We start from the raw sequence: 23,074 nt of genomic DNA, 5'->3' as shown, positions 1-23,074 counted from the left end.
GTCCTAGGTTTTGCATCTTTGGCAGAGGAGGCACAACAACACACTCTTCCACTCTCTGAAGGCGGATTTGGAGGCAGGAGCCTCCATCTTCCACTTTTAGGGTTATTCTATCTCATTCTTTTCCATTATTCATCTAGTTTCATCATGTCTATGGTGAACTAAACTCTTTTTGTTGTTGGGAGATGATGTAACCTTGCGAACTCTCATGTATTTGAATTGATTCTTAATAACATATGCTTTTTCATTAATTGTTAGAGTAATTCATCTGTGTTTATTACATGCTTTGTTTAACTCATTGATATCATTATGTATGAATTGCATGAGTGCCAAGAGGTTCCTTACAATTCAGGTTCTTGTTGAATTCTCCCAAGAGTACTATTTCTAAGGGATGAGAATGAGTCTTGGTCGTCTTAAAGCTCTTGATCTTCACATTTAATTGCTAGGAATGCTAGGAATTGCATGAACTCGTGATTCAAGACATGCCTATTTCACCGAGGGATCGAGTTCAGGTGATTTAGTGAGTGACGTTAACATTAATGCATAAAGAAGAATTCTTACATACATGCGAGGGAACTTGGTGAAATCTAACCCCAACAACATACTCGTCTCATATTCAACAACATTCGTTTATCACTGTGTTATTCTGCTATTGATCAAACTGCATTCATATTTAATTTTCTATCTTTGCATCTGAAACCAATGATCTCGTTTTCTTTAAGTCTTAATTAATCGAGTTATCACACAATTGTCTAGTGCCGAGAGTCCTCTGGGATACGATACTTGGTCTTACCATATTATATTACTTGTGTGATTTGGTACACTTGCCAATCCATTAACACTCAACGCCCCTACTTAGGGCGCCCAAGCGAGCTTGCGAGAGAAGTGGCGCTCAACGCCCCAGGTAGGACACCCAGGCGTGAAACGTTACAGGAAGATTGGCGCTTAGCGCCCTAAAAAGGGCGCCCAGGCGTGAGTACGAGGCTCCAGCGCTGAGGGTCCAAAAAAGGGCGCCCAAGCGTGATTGCGAGGTTCTGTAGCCTTCTCTTCTGGTGCTCTTTCTGTCCTTTCTGAGTTCCAACTTCTTGACAATTTACTCCTCTTCATATTCATCCCAATTTCCTACAAAACCAAGGGAATTTAATGATAAAATCTTGAAGTATAATCTCAACTTTCTTATTCACCAAAATAAACTAAAATCAAGAGAACAAGCAAGTTTCAAAGTCAAAAAGGGTTCATTTGTTATGAAAATTTAATCCTAAATAATGCTTGAAACAGTTTCTCACTTAAAAGAAGAAATATCTAGATGAAGAAACAATTGAAGTGCAAGGTAATTGTAGTGCCATTATGCAGAAGACTCTCCCTCCAAAATTCAAAGATCCGGGAAGTTTCAATATCCCTTGCACCATTGGGAATCATGATATAGGGAAGGCTGTAGGGGCTAGCATCAATCTGATGCCCCTATCCATACTCAAGAAGATTGGTGGTCTTGAGGTCAAACCTACAAGAATGATCTTGCAAATGGCAGACAGATCCATCAAGCATCCTTATGGTGCAGTGGAAGATGTTGTGGTCAGATTGATAAACTCCAATTCCAGTTGATTTTGTGGTGATGGAGATGGGGGAAGGTGTAGAGATCCCTCTCATTCTTGGAAGACCATTTATGAAGACAACCAAGGTTGTAATTCATGTAGATGATGGAGTGTTAACATTGAAAGATCAAGATGAAGAGGTAACTTTTAATGTCTTTGAAGATGTGCAACCAATTCAAGCAAAGCAGACTAGTCCTAAAATAACAGATGAAGTTCTATCAGTGACTAGTCTACCTGATCAACCTGCCAATATGGTCAAGAGGAACCATAATTGTTTTTCTCCAAAAATGAAGGAAGGGGATGGAGATAATGAAGAGAAATAAGTGCTTCAAGACTCGGTGCTGGACAATAATGAACCCAAACCTGGCAAACTAGTGAAATTCAAGAACAGGTTATGGGTTATCAAGATTATCAAAGCAAAGGGAGTTCTTGAGATTGAGGCTCCCTATTCTAGGATAGTACAGTTGGTGTCAAGCTAGTGACGTTAAAGAAGCGCTTACTGAGAGGCAACTCGGTTTTCTTAACCCTTTCTTGTTTGTGTTTTTAGGTTATATGCTGCTTCTCCCGGACTTCAGGGCATTTCACTTGATGAGCTCATCATTCACATGTCTTGGCCTGGGGACTGGGCCCAAGCTAGTGGAGGAGGTGGAAAGTTTGGAGCATTTAGATTTCTTTGAGGGGAGTAATGACATCATCTCTTGTTTGTTATTTTTATACTTTGTTTAATTTGTTTTTAATTCTAGTTTGAGCTATGTACATGGTTAAATGGATAGTTTGTTGCAATGATTTAGTGTGATGGTTGTGAGAAGTAAGATTATTTGTGTTTGCCCTATTGAATTGTGATTGATGTTGAGGAATGATTGGTTTAGCTTTTAAGCACATATGGTGGTTGCTCATATCATAGTTGGTTAAGAAAGATGCATGGTTTGAATTGTGATTAATGTGCTTGGCATGATGTTTATGAAATTTTGGAACCTTGAATTAACCTGTGGGAGTTTGGGCTCCAGAGTTTATTATTGTTGAATGTTATTGCTTTGGAATCACAATTAATTTTTCCTGAGTTTTTGCTGTTGAACTATTTTCTTACTTGTTACAATTGATAAGGGCCATCTGTTCTTATCCCTTGTAAGCCAATCCAATGCCAAAATTTTAACTCAAAATTTTTTAAAAAAAATTGTTTTATCCTTTTAACCTTGAGCCTAATGTGAAAAATACCCTTGAAATCCTTGCCTTGAGTTGAGTAGAGTATGCATGTGTGGTATATGAGAATGGTTCAAGTTTAGGGTTGTTAGGTTGTTAAAAGTAAAAAAGAGCATTGAGCAAAGTAAATAAAGCAAGAGAAAAGCAAAAGAAGAGAAGGCTAAGCTCAATGGATGAAAGTTGTGATTAAGTTGAGAAGTGGTTTCTCAAGTGAAAAGTAGAAAGAGAGATTAATGCTAAATTATGAAGTAATTGTTCACTCTCTAAACTCAAGGAACTTTGTTGTCCAGAAAAACCAATTTTCTTCTTAGCCCAGCCACAATGCAAGCCTTAAAAAGTCCTCGTGATGATAACTTGCTTGTGAATGTGTTTGATGTGTTTAAATGAAAGGCAAAGTTGAATTGTGTGACATTGTGATGGTAAAGGGAAAGAAACACCTCACTATACACCTTTGAGATTGAGTGAAACACTGTCTTTGGTGAGGAATGGTTCCATGCACTATAGGATAACATTTTTCTTTGGTTATTGGTAATTCATAAGGCTTTTGCATCTGTTGTGTATTCTGTGTTATGTGAGCACCATAGTTGCTTATTTTACTAAGACTTCATTCTCGACTGATATTTTTATGATGGGCAAACATGAGTGATTTACTTTTCTTAAAAGAGAATGTTTTTTTTTTGTGTGCTAGACCATTGTAGTAAGGCTATTTTGTTTAAGCCAAGTTATGCTTTGCTTGAGGACAAGCAAAGTTTCAAGTTTGGGGTTGTGATAACGGTTGAATTTACCGTTATATGTGATGCAATTTTGATACTAAATTAACCCTTTTTTACTTTGAAGCTTGCTCAAACCTTTGTTTTTAGTTGAATTTAGTGAATAAATGAATATAGGTTATATTTAATGATTTTTATTACCGATTCCCTCAATTTTGTAGGTTATTGGAATATTTTGGAAGAAGAGCAAAAGTACCAAGGAAGTCGAACTCAAGTAGGGACAATAAAGGCACCAGAGAAGAAAAGCCAGTTGCACCACAGGGCGCCTAGTTGCCCTTTTCTGGGGCCCTCAACGCTGGGACCTCACATGGACGCCTGGTTGCCCTCTTCAAGAGCGCTGAGGGCTAGAACCTCGCAGTCACGCCTGGGCGCCCTTCCAACGATGCTCAGCGCCAGCCAGCAGCACCGTAGGACGCCTGGTTGCCCTCAACCAGGTCCCTCAGCGCCATTAACATTTACAATAATTTCGTAAATGACATTAACATTCTAATGAAGAAGATGAATTCTAATATGCATGAAAGTGAAGTAGGTGAAATCTAACCCCAACAACATCATCATCTCATATCAATATCCTCCATTCATTCTTGCTTTTAGTTCCAATAGATCAAGAATTTACATTCAAGTTCATGTTTACTTTTATTGCATTTTAATTTTCACCACTGAAATTGATCTTTAGTCTTAATTAGTTAAGGTATTACACGATTGTTAAGTAACACGAGTCTCTTGGGAAACGATACTTGGTCTTACCATTTTATATTTACTTGATACGATTTGGTACACTTGCCAATGCGTTAACATTAATCTGGGATTGCAACAAATGAAATTTAACTAATGGCCAACCTGTCTTTAATTTGTGTTTTAATTCGTGTTTGAGTTAGTTAATATAGTTCGCATAAACTGTCCAAAAACCCCACCCACTACGTGTTTGATCTAATGACTGAACCAACAATTGGTCCTTGAGATACAACATAGTAGTCACTTCCTAGTATATCTGCACTTTAATTGCTTATCAATTTGATTCGGGTATAGCCTCGATCAACCGCCCAAGCAACACGTTATAGGATGTATTAGCTTCCACAAAAAAACATCTGACCCTTCTTTTAGTGTTGTCTCGCTCAGCCCCCAACTATTAGTCCGGAGTTCCACATAACCACGAGTGTCCACCCGCTTACCGGCAAAGCCAATGATCTGCTCATTGTAGGGAACAATGAGTTCTTCTAACAGGTTGATAACGGTTGATTTCACCGTTATTTGGGATTAAATTTTGATAATAAAAGAACCTTTTTTGACTTAGAAACTTGCTTGTTCTCTTATTTTTAGCTTAATGTGGTGAATAAGAGAGTTGAGGTTATACTTGAAGATTTTATCACTAAATTTCTTTGATTTTGTAGGAAAATGGGATAAGAAGAAGAGGAGTTAAAGTGTCAAGAAGTTGAAACTCAGAAAAGACAGAAATAGCACCAAAAGAGAAGGTTATAAAAGGACGCAAGACACTTAGGCGCCCTTTTCTGGGGCCTTGGGCGCTGGTGTCTCGTAACCACGCATGGGCGCCCTTTTCTAGACCCCCAGCGCTAGACTTCACTGTTTCACGCTTGGGCGGCTTTCCTGGGGCGCTAAGCGCTAATCTTCATGTAATGTTTCACGCTTGGGCGCCCTTCTTGGGGCGCTGAGCACCACTCCTCTCACAAGCTCGCTTGGGCGCCTCAAGTAGGGGCGCTGAGCGTTATCAACGTTGGACCATGTTCCAATTCAGCCCTATTTAAGGACTTACAATACCTAGAGGGAGTATCTTTTGACAAAATTGACACAAATTCAGACTTTTCCAACTCTCTGGAGCCAGAAGTGGATGCGGAAGCTCTCCTCTTCAGTTTTTAGGGTTTATATTTCATTCTCATTCCATTGTTCATCTAGTTTCTCCATGACAAGGGGGAACTAAATTCAATTTCTTGTTAGGGGATGATGTAACCTTGTGAACTCTCAAGTATTTGAATTGGTTTTATTAATTTATGCTTCTTTCATCAATTGTTAGGGATTTTCTCCTTTGCTCTATGCTTGTTATGTTTTGATCATTCATGGAATGATGTTATGGTCTTCTTTGTTATTGGGAAATACCTAGAAACCACAACCTAGAGAATTTCTCGCAAAAGCAGTATTGCTCAGGGATGGGGATAGGAGTTTTGGTCATCTTAAGCTTCTAATCGTAATGCAGAATTAATTGTTAGGGAAGAAAGGGATTGTGGTCTAATAATTAAGGATAGGCTTTCTTCGCCGAGGGATCGGGTTTTAAGTAATTTAGAAAGTGATATTAATAATTGAATGAAGAAGATGAATTCTTATATACATGAGAGTAAACTAGGCGAAATCTAAATCCCAAAAACATACCCATCTCATAATTTCAATATCATTCATTCACCTTTTTGTTTTTCTTCAATTGATCAAAAGTGCATTCATATTTACTTTCTTGTTCTTGCATTCAAAACCCTAAATTGTTCTTAAAAGTCTTAATTAGTTAAGTAATTACATGTCTGTTTAGTGTCGTGAGTCTCTTGGGAAACGATACTTGATCTTACCAATTATTATTACTTGATACGATTCGGTACACTTGTTGAGGTCTTAACACAGGTCCATCTGCTGGAAAGTCTTCCAGTAGAGGATGTTGATTGAACTCCCTTGGCCAATCAACACTTTTCTCACTCCATACCTAGTTATCTTCGTGGTGACTACCATGAGATCATCTTGGTCAGGGCCAAGTGCTTAGAAGTCTTTCGTTTTTAAAATTCTTATTGAGTTGTCCTACCCATATCAACTTCTCAATTTTATCTCTAAGGATCACACACTCCTCCGTCGTGTGGCTCATGTTCTTGTAATAAAGGCAATGCTTATTGTCTTCTGCACCCATAGCGGTTGGTCACTTCTTTGGTATCACCATTAGCTCGGCACTTAGGGCCTCTTGTAGTATCCTTGCACGGGGTGTACTGTTGGAAACGCGACCCCTAGGGAAATCCTTCGGCCGCAAACCTCTCGATTTTTCGTTTGGACCGATCGACTTCTTTCCTTCCTTCTTATCTCCCAACACTTCTTGGTTTTGCTTCCTCCTGAACTCCCTCATCTCCTCCACCCTTATATCTTCTATCGTTTGCTCCCTCAACTCTTCCATCCTCTTTGGTGACCTTCGACATAGATTGTCAGTGAAAGACCCTAGCTTAAGGGCGGTCACCACATGTTGGAGGGAAAACTCGGGGTTACGACCCTTAATCCGTCACATGGTTTTTGGGTAGAGGTCCATAAAAGCTTTTAGGGGTTCTTCCTTATCTTGCTTGAGGCTCATTAGCTCCAAGGTTTTTAGATCTGAATTTGTCTACTCGCAAACTCTTACCAATAATCTTGATTAGAAGGGATGTCAGAACTCTCATCTCCATGACTATGCAATCGGCTAATAGAAAATGTTTACTAATAATCTTGATTGAATGGTGCTTAACGATGTTGATCATAGCCTATTGAGACCGATTCGTCCCTCCTCACGGTCTTGTTTGATTAGTTCCTCTATATAGCCGTATAGTCATACAATATTAAGATTAAATAAATCTTTATACAAAGTAAAAGTAAAATTTTGAAAATTACATATTTTTTATTACTTTTTATATAAATAAATTTAGTTTATGGAAAAATTAATTTCAATTTTTTATTTTCTTTAATTGTTAATGTGTGGTTCTTTTTCTTTTACCGATACAATTACGTTGGTATATGTTCAAATGAAATAAATTAATATAATATTCTTAGATTTGGGACATAATTTAACTATATAATACTACATTATTTGTAGCCTGGAGCAGATTTTGGACGGTGATGAAACTATTATTTACTTTCTTAATTTTAATTGTTTTCTTAATGTTGATCTGAGTGCGTGACACAAATTCCCTGACATGGCACATTGCACCGCAGTTGCCTTTTGCACGCACAATTAAGATTTCGATGTGAGATTAATAGAAAATTATGAACTTTACAAAGAGATACAATGCTCTTACATTCTTTACTTTTGTGTATAGAAAAATATATTTATTATGAAAGTTATCAAAATCACTTAAATATATTTCAGTATTCGATAAATTATTCCTAACTTCTAGTAAACGAATATTTTCTAGTTGATAAAAAAAGTCCTTTTTATTCTAATAAAGTAGTTATACAACTTTTATTTTATACAATAAATATGTGTAAATTATTTAAATATTATAAAAGAATAAACATGTAATTGATAAAAAAAGGTAATTAATGTAAAAAAATGGAAAGTAAATTATAATAATTTAAAAAAAAATTAAAAGAAATAAAGGGAGTAAATTAAAAGTGATAGTCATCATTTTATATGTATTATATCATAATATTTCATGCTTTACTTATTTTTTTTCAATTACAAATGATTAATTATGAGATTTTTTTAGGTCAGAAAATCGCGACTGATATTATTGAGAATATTGAAGTCTAATTTCAATTTAATATTTTGAAAATTTTATTTTGATTATCCTCTAATAAATTATAAATAATAAATATGTTTTTTGATAGTAAGTTAGAATTTTACGTACTAATTTCAAAGTTTTGGAAAAAAATTAAATACAATATCTAAAAAGTTAAGGGAGGATATGAACTAAAAATCTACTATATATCTTATATTGATTTTGTGATCTTAAATGGTTAGTAACGTATATGTTTGATTGGATGTGAAGTTTGATTACGAATTATGAAAATGTATTATAACTCAATTAAACAAGTGATTTTGGATTTGATTTTAGGTGTATTTGAATTACTTGTAATTTTAGGTAACTAAGTATATAGTATATGTAAATTAATACTGTAAAGAAGTTAGAATTTCTAGAATTGGTAAAATTTGATTGCTTATTAATTTGTCCAATTTTTTTATTTTTTTACATACTCTTTAAGAATTGAGTTATTATTTGACCATAGTTTGAATAATGTCATTTATTACGTTCATAAAACAATATCAAACACTATCCAATTGGTCACTCAAGCAATAATACTCATCACTTAAGTTATAATTAAGAGTTTGAGAAAAAGAGAAACGCTAAAATTATTCTCTTGATTTTAGATATCTCATCACTCATATGAGAAATGATCACTTAAGTGATGAAATTTTGATATGTTACATGATTTTATAAGTAAGTGACTTGTCATGTTAGACTAAGAGACATAATATTTGGACAATGAGATACAATGTTGACTTCTTTCCATAGATAATTAGAGTTTAAATATTGTTTGACAAAGACAAGTTACACAAGAAAGGTTATCTCAAACAATGTGTGCACATGCATGCATGTAAGGATGGCACAAAAATCTGGGCCCACAGATATTCGCGGATAAAATCCGTGACGGATAGTTAGTATCTGCGGATATTTACTATCCGCGGGTAGCGGGTATTTTAATACCCGCTTATAAATAGGTCAGATGCGAGTATTATACTATCTGTATCTGCTGATATCTGTTATCCACAAAAAATAAATATAAAAATTAAATTTATATTTTATTAAGTTAAATTTAATCAAAATTAATATTAATTTATATTCTATAAGGTTAAATTTAATTAAAATTAATTTTTAATGTATATTTAATTTAATATTTATTATATTTTATACATTTTTGTAATTTTATTTTAAAAATTTATAAAAATATTTATTTTTAAATATTTGCGGGTATCCGCGGGTTTTAAAATATCAGCGGATAATTTTTAAGTGGGTATCCGTGCGTGTATAAGGTCTGGTAGCGGATGAATTTTTTTTTGTCGGGTTGGGTTACGGGTAGGCACTGTCCGTGTCCGACCCGACCCGTTGTCATACATGTGAGTATGTGTTTGATTATATATAAAAAATTATGTAGATGAATAGAATTAGCAATGAAATAATTTTTTATAACTTTCATTAGTCTAATGGATGAAATTTGAATCTCATTTTAATTTTATATATATATATATATATATATATATATATATATATATATATATATATATATATATATATATATATATATATATATGGATTTGATTGGTTTAAGTGATGTTTTGACTTGGATGAGATAAGTAAACATTCATAGTGTTACTTTGAACAAGTTTATCATTTGTAGTATTTAGTAGATGAACTCATTAGTAAAAAAAGATACACTTGTTTCTTTTATGATATAAATAATATAAATTACAATATGCTGATAAATTGAAATAGGCTAATGTATCACTTTTATAATTATTGTTGATAGGAGAGCCAAACCTATCATTTATATCAATGTTTTTTATGATGAACAAAAGAATAATTTTATAGTTTCTTGTACAACAAATGGTATAACACTTGCTTTATCATTATTATGTTTGTGCTTGATATATGGATTCATTGTTTGTAAATCAATCATGCATCAAACAAATTGAACACACAATTTCTGGTAGAAATAATCGATTTAACAATGTGTATAATCAGTTAGATTTCTCCAGATCACTTGTATATGCTTAACAGGACAGGGGCAAATAGTTGTGTAATAATCAATTACATAAGTTGTTATCATATACATTTGGTATAATGATGGAGACTAATCCCAGCTAGAAACATGCAGGCAAAGACTCCAGACCAGAAGAAACCAGCAGTGAATAATGAAGGTGCAGCGGATTGATGAAATAGTGTAGTATTTGAAGTGTTTTAGTGGATAAAAGGTGTATGGGTGAAGCCTCACAGCTCAGAGGGCCTTCCTAAAGAGGAATGAAGCTTGAGGAAAGGAAAAGAAGTAGTAAATCAAAAGTGACTTAAGAGTGCAAGAGCTGGAAAGCAAATTCTGCAGCATATCATTAAGCTCAAAAGTGAGGAAATACAAAGAGGAGGCCCTCTTATTTATAGGTGAAGAGGAGCCTAATTTCTGATTTAATTCCCTCCTAAATTCAAATAGGATGCACGTCCATTTTGATCCAGCAAGGTCCATGCCTCATTCCAACTCAGCCAGCAAGATTCATGCCTCATTCCAATTCAGCCAAGTCACGTGAGGTAGATGATCATTCCAACTTTTGGAAGAGGTAGTAAATCAAGAGGTGTAATAGGGTTAAAATCATAAACAACCTCAAAAGGAGAAAGATTAGTAGTCTTGTGAACTACTCTATTATAAGCAAATTCAATATGAGGTAGATGATCATCCCAACTTTTATTATTACCTCTTAATATTACCCTTATCAAAGTAGATAAAGATCTATTTACTACTTCAGTTTGCCCATCAGTTTGTGGGTGACATGTTGTAGAAAATAGAAGTTTAGTTCCTAGCTTTTCCCATAAAGTTTTCCAAAAATGGCTTAGGAACTTAACATCTCTATCAGGCACTATGGTTTTGGGTAAGTGATGGACAAATTTATGAACACCAAATTATGATGTCACAAACTTGTTTTTCAATCGGCAAGTATGACCGAATCGTTCAAATAATAAACTTGGTAAGACCAAGTATCGTTCTTTCCAAAGGACTCACGGCCTAGTTTAGTTGTGTGGGTTACTGATTAGTTAAGACTTAAAAGACGAAATATTTGGAGTTTAACATGCAAGACAGAAAATAAACATGTATGCATGAAGTTTTTGATCAATGGCAAAAAGCAAAAGATAAACACTTTCAATGAAATTTATGTATGAATATGTTGTTGGGGGTCAATTTCATCTTATCCACTCTCATATATTTTAGGAATTCAACATTCAAATCATCATTGTTAATGCCACTCTCTAAAGTACCTTTCTAGAAGGCTTCTCCCTAATCACGAGTTCATACAATTCCTAGCATTCCTAATGATCAATTCATAAGTGCAGGAGCTTAACGACAACCAATATCATATTGGGAGAAATTCCCCGGATCTAGACTTCCCCGTACGTGCCCGTATCGACAAAACCAATAATCATGCATCGAATGAGTTAAACAATGCAAGCATTAAGCAAAGAGGAAAAACCCTAACTAATGATGAAAGAAAGCACAAGTCTTAATTAAAAGATGTAAAAACAGATTCCATATATGAGAGTTTCACAAGATTACATTGATTCCCCAACAAACATACAGAGTTTAGTTCACCATATTCATGGTGAACCTAGATGAATTACAATGAAAGAATGAAAGAATAAACCCTAAAAAGGTGAAGAGGAAGCCTCAGCATCCAAGATCCTCCTTCAAAGGGGTGGAAGAGAGAGTGTTTGCTTCGTTCCAGCCAAAGATACCTAACCCTAGGAAACCCTAAAGCTTAAATACCATTCGTAAATTACAAAAACTTAGGTCCAAGCCCATTAAAGTGTCGCTCAGCGGTAAATTACCGCTCAGCGGTAAGTGCGTGTCTTGTTTTCTCCCCTCAGCGGCCATTTTGCCCCTCAGCGGATCTCCCGTGAGTGCCTGAGTGCCGCTCAGCGGTAAACTGCCGCTGAGCGGTGACTTCGGCTTCTCCTTTTGCACTTTTTGATGTCTTTTCTGATTTCATCTCTCTCCTTCTTCACTTCTTTCACCAAATTCACCTTAAAACCTGCACAAAAACACTGAAATCAAGCATAAACCTGTCCAGCACTCTTATTTCCAAAAATATAAAGAAAAGTATGATTTCAAGCTAGTTTCTAAGTGTAAAGGTTGCTTTTAGTGTCAATTTTAATCATAAAAATAACAGTTTTTCAACTGTTATCAGTAAGCCATGCAATCTCACTATTTCCTTGAAGAAGAGTCTAGAGATATAACTAGCATCATCTACTTTGTGGTAGGGTATAAAATGTACCATTTTACTAAAACGATCTACTACCACAAATATAGAATCATACCCCTTTTGATTTCTCGGAAATCCTAGAACAAAATCCATACTTATGTCCTCCCAAGGGGTATTTGCTATGGGAAGAGGTGTATAAAGTCCATGAGACATAATTTTTTACTTAGCTTGTAAACAAGCTATGCATTTATAACAATGCCTTTGAACATCTATTCTCATGTGTGGCCAATAGAATTTACTTTTCAAAATGTTTAGAGTTTTATCAACTCCACGATGGCCCATGAGTCCTCCTCCATGACTCTCTTTTATAAGAAGTTTTCTAAAGGATCATTGGGGTATACAAAGTTTTCCTTTATTAAAAATATACCCCTCAAAAAGATAGAATCCACCAAAAGGCTTCTTAAGACATGAAAAATAAGTGGATGCAAATGTTTCATCATTTTCATATAGTTCTCTTATATCATCAAATCCTAATATTTGTGAGCCTAGGGTTACTAATAATGCATGTCTTCTAGATAAAGCATCTACAACAACATTAATACTCCCCTTTTTGTGTTTGATGACATAAGGAAATTGCTCCAGGTATTCCACCCACTTAGCATGTCTCTTGTTTAGCTTTGCTTGCCCTTTAATATACTTGAGAGATTCATGGTCAGTATGTATGATGAATTCTCGAATTACTAAATAATGCTCCCAAGTTTTTAAAGCTCTAATGAGGGCATATAACTCTTTATCATAGGTAGGATAGTTTAAAGTAGGTCCCCTAAGTTTTTCACTAAAGTAGGCTACGGGATGACCTTCTTGAATTAAACAGCTCCTATCCCTACCCAGATGCATCACATTTTAGTTCAAAGGCTTTGGAAAAATTAGGCAAGGCTAGAATAGGGGCATGAGTTAACTTATGTTTCAAGGTCTCAAAAGACAAAGTTTGTTTATCACCCCAAAGAAAAGGAACATCTTTCTTGACTAGTTCATTCAAAGGAGCAGCTAGGGTGGAGAAGTCTTTTACAAATCTTCTATAAAAACTGACTAATCCATGGAAACTTCTCACCTCTCCTACTGTTTTAGGGGTTGGCCATTCTTAAATAGCCTTGATCTTCTCAGGGTCAACATGTACACCTTCTTTTCCAACTTTGAATAAGGAAAATTACACTTTCTTGACAAAAAGTACATTTATCAAAGTTGGCAAAGAGATGATGTTCTCTAAGAAGAAGCAAGACTTGTTTAACATGGCTAAGGTGCTCTTGAAGACCTTGACTGTAGATTACGATGTCATCAAAGTAGACCACAACAAAATTTCCTATGCATTCCCTAAGGACATGATTCATCAACCTCATGAATGTGCTTGGAGCATTGGTCAAGCTAGAGGGCATGACTAACCATTCATACAAACCAAACTTGGTCTTGAAAGCGATTTTCCATTCATCTCCCTCTTGAGTTCTTATTTGATGATATTCGCTTTTGAGATCAATTTTAGTGAAAATGTTTGCTCCATGTAATTCATCCAACATGTCATCTAACCTAGGAATGGGGTGCCTATATTTAACAGTTATATTGTTGATGGCCCTACAATCTGTACCCATTCTCCAAGATCCATCCTTCTTAGGAACCAACAACACAGGCACAACACAAGGACTTAAGCTCTTTTGGATCCACCCTTTGTTCAATAATTCATTAACTTGTTTCTCTAGCTCTTTTGTTTCCAGGGGTTGGTCCTATAGGCTGGCCTATTAGGAAGGCTTGCCCCAAGTACCAGATCTATTTGATGTTCTATTCCCCTCAAAGGTGGTAATCCACTTGGTACCTCTTTAGGAAATACATCATCAAATTCTTTTAAAAGGTTTTGCAACCCCTTTGGCAGAGAACCAAGTTCATAATTTACTGAAACAAGTGCCTCTTTGCAATAGAGAAGAAAATGAGGTTGTCCAAGCAAAAGATTTTTAGAAACTTTTAAGGTTTGAGGTTGGACAACTTCTTTGGTTGAGGCATTGTTTACCAAACTCATATTCTTCTCCTTTTTCTCTTTCCTATTTTCCTTTTTCTTTTCCCCATTCAACTTCTTCTTAAGAATTATTTGGTCCTCTCTTACTTGTGAAGGTGTAAGAGGACACAAAACAATTTTCTTGCCCTTGTGTTGAATGGTGATTTTGTTGGTGACTCCATCATGTAGAGCTTGCTTATCAAATTTCCAAGGCCTTCCAAGTAATATGTGCCCAGCTTCCATTGGTACTATATCACAAAAAATTTGGTCTTCAAATTTTCCAATGGAAATGGGTACACTCTCTTGTTCTTTAACTATTATTCCTTCATCCTCTTTGATCCATTGAAGTTTATAAGGTTTAGGATGAGGAGTAGTAGTTAAGCCTAGCTTCTCTACCATTCTTGAACTACAACAGTTGCAACAAGAGCCACTATCCACAATCATTGAACATGTCTTTTCAAAAACTTTACACCTTGTGTGGAATAGATTCTCTCTTTGTGACTGTTCTAGCTCAACATGTTTATTTTCAAGGAGTCTTCTTACCATGAGTAAGTCACCATCACAAGGTAAAGCTTCTTCTTCTTTAGAAGTGGATGTTTCAGACTTACTATATGAAGAACCCTCACTGTCACTCTCATGCTCAAGAATGTAAGTTGACCTTCTATTTCGACACTCAGATGCATAGTGCCCTTTTCCCCCACATCTAAAGCATTTAGTTTTCTTGCTTTTATGGTCTCTTGAAGGTTCTTTAACCTTTTCTTTTTTTCTCTCTCTCTTTCCCTAGACCCATCATACCTTGACTTAGATAGACTACCCTCCCTCTTGTATTCTTTCTTATGACTAGAACTAGTAGGGTAGTCCTTCTATTGGAGCTTTTTCTCTTGAGTTGTTGCTCCACCCTCACACAAAGTTGGACTAATTCATTGAGATCATTGTAAGGTAAGAGTTCTACCTTATCTCTTATGTCATAATTAAGTCCACTTTGGAACCTAGCAATTGTTATTCTTGGTTCCTCTCTTATCCCAGCTCTCAACATGAGTAACTCCATTTTTTGCCTATATTCTTCAACACTCATGTTTCTTTTTTGGAGTTTATGGAGCTTGTCCATTAACTCTCTATCATAGTAAGCCGACACATGCCTTCTTCTTAAGGCAGACCTTAACTCATTCCAATACCTAATGGAAGGTAGGTTTCTCAATCTCAGATCTTTGACCAAGGTTGTCCACCAATATAAGGCATAGCCTTGAAAGCTTAAAGAGGCCATAATTACTCTCCTCTCATCATCTATTTGGTGACACTCAAACAATTGCTCAACTTTCATCTCCCATTCCAGATATTCTTCCACATCATCTTTTCCATGGAAGGGAGGAAGATCAATCTTGGGTTCCCTTGGGTGATGCTCTCTCACTCTATGATTTCTTCTAGGAGGTATTTGATAGTGGTCATCATTGTGATGACTACTATAATGCTCAGGTTCACTAGGTGGAGAGGATGTATCTCCAAGGTATTCTCTTTTTTTATGTGTAGACCCTTTTTTCCTTTTACCCTTGTCTTAATTGATCAAAAGTTGACCAATCATATCCTTGAGCTCACTAATCTCTTTGTCCCTTTGTTGGAACTTTTGCTCAAATTCCTCTCTTAGTTGTAAGCTCTCACTTTTAGGTCTTACACTTCCTTGGACACTAGATTGACTCATTCTTGACAAGTAGGTAGAAATGATTTTCACAAGTTTTTCAAAAACACTTGACAAGTAATGAGTGAAAAGGTTTTCACAAACTTCCTTTGTTTTTGGTGAAAGATTTCTAAAGATATCCTAGAGGCAAAAATGTTTTTAAGTAGCTCCCAGGAAGAAGAGGTGAGTCACAATTGGACAAGCTCAGAAACCAAGTTCTTCCTAGCCAGAGTTTCCTTAGTGTCGCAACCGGAATCGCGACGGGACGACGATCCAAGAAAAAAAACGGGTTTTGAAAAGAGATTTGGAGTCGCCACCATAGTTTATTTTGGAAAACTACGGAAAAACCATAAAATGATAAGACACAGTCCGCGAAAACCAGATTCTGGGTTCGGGAGTCGGTTACGTGTAGGGAAGGTATTAGCACCCTACAACGCCTGCCCTAAGGTAGTACCTTTAACTAAATACGCGAATTTGATGTGGTTTTCAAAATGTTTAACTATTCCTAAAATAAAGTTCTAAATAAACAAAATATATTTTTTAGTTTTTTGAGCCCGACAAGGATTGACCTTGCTCCTACGTATTCTCATTCAAAATGAGAAATCAGGGTTACGTAGTTCTTTTGAATCTATTTGAGAAATTTGTTTGGAAATTGTTTGAAAATTTGTTTTGAAAATGATTTTGGATTTTTGGGAAGTGAAAGACAAGAGGTTTTTGGCACAAGGACGATGCGTGCGATCACACATGTGCCTAAACCTTTAAAACATTTTTGTTATCATTTTTTTAGAAGAGAAGAAGAAAAGATTTTAGCACAAGGACGATGCGTGCGATCACACATGTGTCTAATCCTTTAAAATATTTTATTATTAATTTTTTTAAGAGAAGAAGAAAAGGTTCTAACACAAGGACGATGTGTGCGATCACACATGTGTCTAAACCTTTAAAATATTTTATTATTAATTTTTTTTATAAGAGAAGAAGAAAAGGTTCTAACACAAGGACGATGCGTGCGATCACACATGTGTCTAAACCTTTAAAATATATTTTTACTATTTTTTTTATAAGGGAAGAAGAAAAGGTTCTAACACAAGGACGATGCGTGCGATCACACATGTGTCTAAACCTTTAAAATATATTTTTATCATTTTTTACAAAAATGCATTTAAAATGTAAGCAAAAGAGAAAGAAAATAAAATAAAAAAAAATAAAAATAAAAATAAAAATAAAAATAAAATAAAAATAAAAAACGAAAATAAAAAAAATAAAAAAAACAAAAAAAACAAAGTAAAGAAAATAAAATAAAAGGATGAATAAATAAATAATGGAAATAAAGTAGAAAGTAAAAGGATAAAATAAAATAAAATAAAAGTAAATAAAACAAAAAGAAAAGAGGTGTAGAGATGCTGAATAAGGAATAGGGGTGCTTTTTTTTTTAAAAAAATAGAACTGGGCCAAAGCCCAAGTGGAGAGGGGTGCAAAAATGAGAATAAGGAAGCGCAGGGGAGAAATTCATTTTTTTTATTTTTTAGGAACAGAATGGGCCTGAGCCCAGACCAATGGAATGGATAGGGGTGTGCGGGTGAGAAACGGGGGTGCGTGAAGGAAAGAAATGTTTTTTAATTATATACATGTGAATATTTTTAAACTGGAGCAGGCCTAGGGCCCATTTCACTTCTCAGGTTTGGAAAACCCTAGGGGTTCTTACGTCCCAACTCATTTCAGACATGCATCAGAGATTCAAGCTTCTCCCATGGACGAGAAATCCTAGAGGCACTCATCACGCACTCTGCTCAGCCTCCGTTCAAACGGCCGGCCACCGTGACGGATCCCCGCTCAGCCCAAGGCGTCACCGGCGACCAGGCGCCACCGGGGCCGCCGCCAACTCCTTCCTCCCTCTTCTTCGCGTGAGGGAAGTTCTCTCCCTTCCTCCGTCAGACATCGCCTGAGCGAGCCCAGACTTCTCGAACCAAGACACCACCGGCGTCGCACGTCACGGCCAAGGTTGCCGCCGAACCTCGCCCCCACTGAAACTGGCCGCCGAACCTCGCCCCCACTGAAACTGGCCGCCGCCGCCTCCAGATCAGGCTTCTCTCTTCCTCTTCTCCTCGCGCACAAGAGAGATGGTTCTTTCCTTCGTGGATCGCCCCTTAGGCGAGCTCGACCACCGCGCCGGCCAAGGCTCCGCTAGCGTCACCGGTCGTCTCCGGAGATGCCTCCGGTCACCACGTCAACATCCTCTCTCCTTCTTTGCAGGTGGCGACTGTTGTCAAAGAGGCTTGCCGAGACAACGTTTGGGGTGTGTTGTGTTCGAATGAGTATGAGGAGTGAATGATGAACCTGTTCCACTCTGTGTTGATTGGGTTATGAGAAAATGATGAAGTTGAGAAATGGATTTGCTGGGAAGGCGAAGTAAACCCTGGGATGTGAGAATTGGGAGTGGAAGGAACGGGTAGTTGGAAGGTGGTTGGAAGGGAGTTGGTAGTAGCCGTGAGTGTCAAGATGGCTATGGTGATGTGTGATGATGGTTGATGATTGGGTGAGGGGAGTTAGGCCGTGGTGTAGATGATGATGGGTGTTGGCCGTAGTACAAGGATGTAGATGATGGGTGTTCGAAGTGAGTGTTGGGGATGAAAAATGAAGAAGAAAGATGAAGATGATAGGTGCTGTTCCTGTTTTTTTTAGTGTTTTCTAGGTGCTGCTCCTATTTTTTAGTGTTTTCTATGTGCAAGTAGAGGAGATTAAAGTCTCGACGTTGGGGGAGTGTATACTCATTTTCTACTGTCATTTGTATTTGATGAATTTTGTTGAAACTACATATTGGGTGCAGTTTTGATTAACAGCAATGTTGATTAACAGAGGAAAGCAAACACAAATGTATACATTGATTGAACACAATTTCATTCATCTTTCAGCATGCATAAGGCAACATACATAGAGCATATGAACGAGCATGACCAAAGAGCTTGGATGTATGGAGACTTACCTTCGCAGCTTCAAGAGAAGATAAAACTTTCCTTTTTGTTCTAGTCTCCTTTTCTTTACAGGATTCAATTTCCCCTTCGCTCCCAACGTTATTGCAGGTGCCAGAAAAATATAGTGAACGTGAACAAGGGTTACCGGACGGCAACGAGGTTCCCTGGACGGAGTTGAAAGAAATGAAAGTTTTTTAGTTCCCCCACTAAGGCTCAGTGTTCTCTCTTCTGATGGTGATGAGTGATCCCCCTAGTGTGATTATCTCTCCCTTTTCAAAACCAAAACCCCTGCTTTCTGTTGTACCCTGAGATCTCCTCTGGCGCCAGATTTCCCTTCTCCCTTTTTCTTTTCATGTTTTCATGTTTCTATTTTGCAGGTGACCAAAGCTCGTTCAAAAATTTTTTCCTTTTCCATATGTCTACCGCTGTCGCTAGGAATTTTTAGCAAGAAAAACCAGTGACTTCATCACGCTGCCACCCTATAGTCACATTCTAAGCATTCACTGTGGCCTCAAGAGAGTAACAGAGTTGACCTGAAATTTACTTTTCCTTTTCTTTTCCTTTTCTTTCATTTCTCTTTTTTTTTTTTTATATAAAGAGTAATCTTTTCTTGAATTAAAAATAAAAATAAAACAAATAAAAGAAAGAACGAAATAAGAAAAAAAAAATAATAATAAATAAAATAAAATAAAAAAAATAAAAAATAAAAGTAAACTTAAAAGGAACAATAAATGAAATACAGCAAAAATAGAATAAAATAAAATAAAAGTAAATCCAAGAAATAAAATAAAATAAACAAAATAAAAAATAAAACCAATAAAAATGAAATAAAAATAAAAACAAAATAAAATATAAACAGGAGAGGAAATAAATAAAAACGAAACAAAGTAGAAATAAAAGAACAAAAATAAAAAAAGGAAAACGGAACACAAATCATTTTTTTTTTTGAGACTTCGTATTAAATTTATCTTTACCCGTTTATTTTATTTTATTACCCCTTTTTAACTCTATATATATTTTTTAACTACCCGGACGAAATTGGGTATTAACAGCTGCCCCTCTTTACTTAGATTTTACTGGATAATATGACAAAAAAAGTTTTTATATTATTAGAGTAAAAGATAAGTAAAGATAGAAATACTAATTTCGTCTGGGTTTCAAAGAGAAAAAAGGGGGAATAACAACCAAATCAAGCATATAATGACCGAATTCAGGAAGGAGATTACAACGCGGCAAAAAAAACTTGGCCAATGCCCAAAGAGAGGCGATTCACCAAACAAAACTTGGATTCGACCATTGCCAAGCAGAGGGCCATTAGAAAAACTAAAGCCTGGACTTGACCATTGCCTTGCAGAGGGCCAATATCGCAGAAGAAAACTTAAATTCGACCATTGCCAAGCAGAGGGCCGTTTGGAAAACTAAAATCTGGACTTGACCATTGCCTTGCAGAGGGCCAATATCGCAGAACAACAACCTGGATTTGACCATTGCCTTGCAGAGGGCCAATATCACAGAAGAAAACTTAAATTCGACCATTGCCAAGCAGAGGGCCGTTTGGAAAACTAAAATCTGGACTTGACCATTGCCTTGCAGAGGGCCAATATCGCAGAACAACAACCTGGATTTGACCATTGCCTTGCAGAGGGCCAATATCACAGAAGAAAACTTAAATTCGACCAGTGCCAAGCAGAGGGCCGTTAGAAAAACTAAAATCTGGACTTGACCGTTGCTTTGCAGAGGGCCAATATCGCAGAACAACAACCTGGATTCAGCACCTTTGAAGAGTTAGTAGAAACCGAGCAAAACATAAGGGTTTTCGAACAAATCCCTGCTTCCTTTGAGATGCATGATGTAATGTCATGAGGATGCATGAATGCACAAACACAGAGACATTTGTTCCGTTCTTTTCATTTGTTCTCACTTTTTCTTTTCTTTCCCTCTTTCCCTCTTTCCATTTTTTTTTTAGAAATTCCATGTTTGGAATCTGTTATCAACATCGTCGCCGAGCTTGATGTACATTCAAAACGCATTCTTTGAAAATAAGGTCCAGAGGCAATGAGTCTTTTAATGAAGAGGAAAATAGTGTAACCATGAGCTCAAATTCTCTTTAATGCTTTTTGGAACCCCAAACTAGCTTGAACCCGAGACAGTGTGGGACATGGATATGACAAATAGATGGCTGAATGATTATCTGTGAGCAACATTAACATCTGAGTTCACCTTATTTAGGGAGGTGTTGTTAATATTTAAGCGTGCGAGGCTCACAAGATTGCCCCAACTTTTGTTGCACATAGTAGGTATGATTTGGAAAAGTGGAAAGGTTTGGGTAGGGAGGATTGCCCCAATCCGACGATACCTTTCTTGACGAAATGGTTGATGAGGAGGCTTCACAGCATGTTTTTTCATTCTTCATCTTTGATTTTTTCTTCTTTTTTTTTTTTTTTTATAGCGATTGCGTCACTCACCACATCATTTCCTTCCAGAGTTAAGTTCACGAGAAAGATCCGGACAAATATTCTCCAGTCAGTGTGGACTTTTATTGGCTTGTACCGTGGCTAAAAGGCAAAGGGTTATGAAAGAAATGGATAGTGAGGGCCCAAATAAACGCTTAAAGGTTCAATTATTTTAACAAGAATCATCCACAAGGTGTCAAGTCGACGAGCCTCCGGGAGTTTGAAACTCCGGGCATTCTTTTATCATTATTTTTGCTTTTTTTTTTTTATCCTTACTTTCTTTTCCATTTGGTAATTCGTGTCGTTGCCCCCTATTGTGGTCTTTTCCTTTTTCTCTTTTTTTCTCTTCTTTTTTAGGCTTTTTTTTTTGTTTCAGAAAATTTTCTAATTGACTTTGGATACTCTTGATGTACCTTTCGGACTGACATCGATATGCCAATGATTCTTGTATAGGGTGACGAAGAAAAACAGTTATAACTTACGGCTCAAAGGAGGTGCAACTGGATAAATTTCTTTTATCATTTGGGTGAAGAAAAAATGGCCACACGTCATTCTGAAGCTTACTCGCCTTATTTCCCACGACTTTAACGCTGGAACAAAACTCCGTAGCGGTTGACACACCGACTTCATTTCCTTCCGTTTTTTCGTTTGTCTTGTTTTGCTTAGACTGCCCTTTCAGGTTTTCAATCTAACATACATTCTCTTTGCTTCTTTTTTTTTTTTTTTTTTTTTAACGTTCCCCGATCAATGTATCATCAGACAGAGGCACCATGATGAAAACTGCCCCGACATGACAATCCTTTTTCTTTGGGAGAAATGAAAGGGTTAGGGGTTCAAGCAATATGAATGCAGATGCTTTCGTAGAAAAAGAACACAAGTTAACCAATCAAGAAAAGACTCTGCACAAGTATTTTTCAAAACTTTGTTTGTTTTTGGCTTTTGAAAGTACTATGCCCTTGACGACTTTATTGACAACGAATTCGACATGTGTCTTTCCTTTTCGCCTTTTTCTTCTTTTTTATTATTTATTTTTTTTTTCACGACATCCTTCAGGAACGAGTTTGTGCTCGATGGATATACCCGTGATGCTTTAATTATTATCAACTTTCCTTTTCCTTACTTTACTTTAAAACCCAGTGTGACATGAATCGTGTCGAAAGAAAAAGCGTAAAAGTTGAATAATGGATAAAACTGTATGGTATTTATTGAATGAAGTAACACAGTATACAACATAATTCAAAAACAGTGCTAATATCCCTTAGTGGCATCCCCTATCACGGAATCATCATGCGTAAAACTTTTTTACCGCATCGGAATTAACTGGTAAAGGTAACTCCTCTCCATCCATCCTTGTGAGAATTAGTGCCCCTCCGGAGAATGCCTTTTTTACTACAAATGGCCCTTCATAATTTGGGGTCCACTTGCCTCTGTGATCCTTTTGTATAGGCAAAATCTTCTTTAACACCAGTTCGCCTTCATGGAACTCCCTTGGGCGCACCTTTTTGTCGAAAGCCTTCTTCATTCTTCTTTGGTACAATTGTCCGTGGCACGCCGCTGTCAGTCTCTTTTCTTCGATGAGATTGAGCTGGTCAAACCGAGTTCGAACCCACTCAGCTTCCTCCAATTAGGTTTCCATTAAAACTCGTAGAGATGGGATTTCCACCTCAAAAGGAAGTACCGCTTCCATC

The 23,074-nt window shown here is 36.5% G+C and overlaps 1 pseudogene; it reads right to left on the bottom strand.

The window, feature by feature from the left end:
• Positions 1 to 6,467: 6,467 nt before the first annotated feature.
• LOC148191103 (uncharacterized) lies at positions 6,468 to 22,908 on the bottom strand (annotated as a pseudogene).
• Between the last annotated feature and the right edge of the window lie 166 nt (positions 22,909 to 23,074).

The sequence above is a fragment of the Vigna umbellata genome, chromosome 11, assembly GCF_029865625.1.
Source record: "Vigna umbellata cultivar VRB3 chromosome 11, Vumbellata_1.0, whole genome shotgun sequence".
Classification (NCBI taxonomy): Eukaryota; Viridiplantae; Streptophyta; class Magnoliopsida; order Fabales; family Fabaceae; genus Vigna; species Vigna umbellata.
The sequence above is the reverse complement of the archived record's forward strand: the minus strand, read 5'-3'. Positions and strand labels throughout refer to the sequence as shown.